A 3,906-nucleotide genomic window follows, 5' to 3' on the forward strand; every position below is an offset into this window, starting at 1 on the left:
TGCTCAGCAAAGTTACTGGCAGTTTTTGTTTTTCAAGTTACAGAAGGCTGACCACGGGGCCGTGCCGGTGCAACACGGGGCCGTGTCCAACCTCCAGTAACTGGGATCTGGAAAACAATCACTGTATTTCCGACCACGGGGCCGTGTTCGCTCAACACGGGGCCGTGGTGAACCTTCTGACCGACATTCTTTTTTGTTTTTATTGCAGGACTTGGAACCCGACACCATCCTCACATAGTGTATGAGCTCCAGTTCTAATAAAGACATAAAAGAACCGCTAGAAGAACCCGAACGCTTTCTCAGAAAAAGGTTAAAAGCCAAAAACCAAGAGAAGGTTTCGGGTGATCCAACCCCAATGGCGGACCAACGTACCCTTATGGATTATCTACGACCCACCGTAGGTAATCTAGGCGCCGCTATCAATGCTCCGAATGTCAAAGCCAATAACTTCGAGCTCCGACCGCATTTGATACAAATGCTCCAAAACTCCGCAACCTTCCACGGGCTTGCGGACGAGGATCCTCATCTACATATAACTAATTTCTTAGAAATATGTGATACCTTTCGGATCAATGGAGCATCAAACGACGCCATACGCCTCCGTATGTTTCCGTTCTCACTAAAAGACCGAGCGAAAGCTTGGCTCAACACCCTCCCAGCTGGATCGGTAAACACCTGGGATGAACTAGCCCAAAAGTTTCTATATAAGTATTTCCCTCCTTCTAAAACTGCTAAATTAATGGCTGAAATTAATACATACTCACAAGAGGACGGGGAATCCTTATATGAAACATGGGAAAGGTTCAAGGAGCTACTACGCAAGTGTCCCCATCATGGCCTCGCAATATGGCAACAAGTATCCACTTTCTACAATGGATTGTTGCCACACACTAGGCAGACACTTGATTCTAGCTCCGGGGGACTTTTAGGTAATCGACGCCCACACGAAATATATAATCAAATTGAGGAAATTGCTCAAACCAATTTTCAATGGCACACTCCCCGGGGAAATAAGTCTATCGCCCCGGGCGCCCATAAGGTCGACGAAAGCACCTCTTTACAAGCCCAAATCGAGGCCCTTTCTTCAAAAATAAAAAAAACTAGAAATGACAAAAACAGTCTCGGTTATGGCTTATGAAGGGTGTGGTGGGTCACATGAAAATTGGAGTTGCATGAAAGAAACGGACGATCAACAAGAAATGGTAAACTACATTGATAATAGACCTAGGCCGTCGGGTCCTCCAACGGGAACTTACAACCAAGGATGGCGAAACCACCCAAACCTTGGTTGGAGGGAAACCGGCAATAGTAGTAACCAACAAACCCAACAAACAAACTTTCAGCAATCAAGAAATGAGTCACAAAATTTCACTCAACAACAAGGTGGACGAGAAAGGCTCGAAGATACTATATCTCGCCTCGTCTCCGACACTGATAAGAAAAACTCGAAAAGATTTCTACAATTAGAATCTAATTTTAGGAATCAACAAGCTAGCATTCAAAACATAGAAAAACAAATAAATCAACTAGCACAAAATTTTTCCGAGAGACCGCAAGGCGCATTACCTAGCAATACCGAAACAAACCCAAAGGCGCAAGTTCACCTCTTCACACTACGAAACCGCACCGTAGGGCCTGTAGAAGTACCTCAACCAACGGAAGAAACAATGCCGACACATCTGCAGGAAAAGAACTCTCCCCCATCACTAGAACCTACCAAGGCTCCTCGAGTTCCATACCCCGGTAGGTTAATTCGTCAAAAAACCAATGAGCAATTCGCAAAATTCGAAAGTTTGTTAAAACAATTGCATGTCAATATTCCTTTTATCGAAGTCCTAACCCAAATGCCCAAATACTCTAAATTTATGAGGGACTTCCTTACACATAAAAAGAAAATTGAAAATTTGCAATTAGTTAATTTAGGCGAAGAATGCTCTGCCCTCGTACTCAATAAACTACCCCAAAAGAAAATCGATCCCGGAAGTTTCACAATTCCATGTTCAATAGGGGAATCACCCGTTCGCAATGCCTTGGCCGACTTAGGGGCTAGCATTAACCTCATGCCCTCGTCAATGTTCAAAAGGCTTGGCTTGGGAACCACGAGCCCTACAAAAATAAGCATACAACTCGCCGATCGATCAGTCAAGTTCCCACAAGGTGTCATCGAGAATGTCTTGGTAAGGGTAAGCAAATTCGTTTATCCCGTTGACTTTGTCATACTCGATATGGAGGAGGACACCGAGGTCCCCCTTATCCTAGGGAGACCCTTCCTTGCCACAGCACAAGCAGTGGTAGACATGAATGAAGGGACACTGACTTTAAGGTATGGGGACGATGAGGTGAAGTTCGGAGTTGGGAAGAAAATAGAAGACGACGACCCAGTCAATTACATGAAGGTTATTGATTCAAGCTTGGATGCCGCTCTCCGACGGTGTAACTTGGGAAGCAAGGCACTCCACTCAGAAAAGATATAACCAGAAATCGGGTCTAGCCAAGGACCCTTATAAACGTGGCGCACCACGGAGGCATTCCGCGGATCTATCCTTAGTTTAGTTTAGTTTAATCTTTTAATTTTTGCAGAATAAGACACACTCATGGCGGTAATGGATGAAAAAGGGAACGAGAAAAATGGAACCATGCATGAAGAACAGAGCAACCCGACAAAAATCTCCATCACAGAAGGCTCAACACGGGCCGTGCCCAACCAACACGGCCCCGTGCTGAGCCCCTGCAGAAAAATCACCCAGTTCAGGTAACTGGACACGGGCCGTGTTCAGCGGACACGCCCCCGTGTCCAGCCTTCTGTTTCAACTCTGAAATTTTTGTTACTGGCACTTGACCACGGGGCCGTGCCCGGTGAACACGGGGCCGTGTCCAGGATGCCAGTAACAAAAATCTTTGCTTTTTAACATACTTTTATACATTCTAATCAACCAAAAATATTATTTTTTTTGGACACATTGAGGACAATGTGTAATTTAAGTGTGGGGGGGGGGATGCTAAAACCTTGAAATTTTGCAAAATCCTAAACACAAGCCTTACACAAAACTCTATTGGAACCGCTAAACACCCCAAATTTTTTCAAAAACTTTTTCATTTTTTTTTATTTATTTACTTGTCTTAGTTTAAGTTGGGAAGAACAAGTTCTAAAAAGGTTATATTTTTACAAGTTTACAACCGATAGCGTCGTGATAAAAAAGGAACCAACATAAGAAAATTATGAAACGGCATAACAAGTCTAGTTTAAAATTCGATTATATATGCTTGGTCACATTAAAAACCCATTCCCACAAAAGTGAGTTTTGAGCCTTTATTGAGCATAAAAATACACATATTTAGATTAAATGCTCATTTTTCGTTTCTTGTGTGAATAGCCGCTCGGTCCTTACAAATCAAGAACTTGCCACGACGATATATTCCCGGTCCTTACCAACTTAAACCCAAGTAAGTAAATGATGGAGGCATTAGGACTAACTATTTTTCTTTCAAAACCATTATTTTTCATTTTTTTTAACCTACCCAAAATCCCCCTAGATAGCCCCTTTGAGCCTAAACCTTTCATTTCATTACCCCAAAAACCATTTTTACCCACCAAAAACCTTTTTTATTTTTTACCCTTTATTTTAGTAACAAGCTCGGTTTTTCGTCAACTTGCCCTTTCATGTGACATCAAAAATATATATATATATATATATATATATATATATATATATATATATATATATATATATATATATATATATATATATATATATATATATATATATATATATATATATATATATATATATATATATATATATATATATATATATATATATATGATGATGAAGTCAAAAACAAACAAAAGCTATAAAAAGCTTGTTTGGAGAAATACTTCAAAAATAAAAAGTCACTAAAAATAAG

General features: G+C 40.9%; 1 non-coding gene across 1 annotated transcript; it reads right to left on the reverse strand.

Moving 5' to 3' along the window:
- Window positions 1-733: 733 nt before the first annotated feature.
- Window positions 734-840, reverse strand: LOC118484426. The gene has a single exon (XR_004873537.1). It is a non-coding gene; the product is annotated as a small nucleolar RNA R71 (small nucleolar RNA).
- Window positions 841-3,906: the final 3,066 nt, after the last annotated feature.

The sequence above is a fragment of the Helianthus annuus genome, chromosome 11 (assembly GCF_002127325.2).
Source record: "Helianthus annuus cultivar XRQ/B chromosome 11, HanXRQr2.0-SUNRISE, whole genome shotgun sequence".
NCBI lineage: Eukaryota > Viridiplantae > Streptophyta > Magnoliopsida > Asterales > Asteraceae > Helianthus > Helianthus annuus.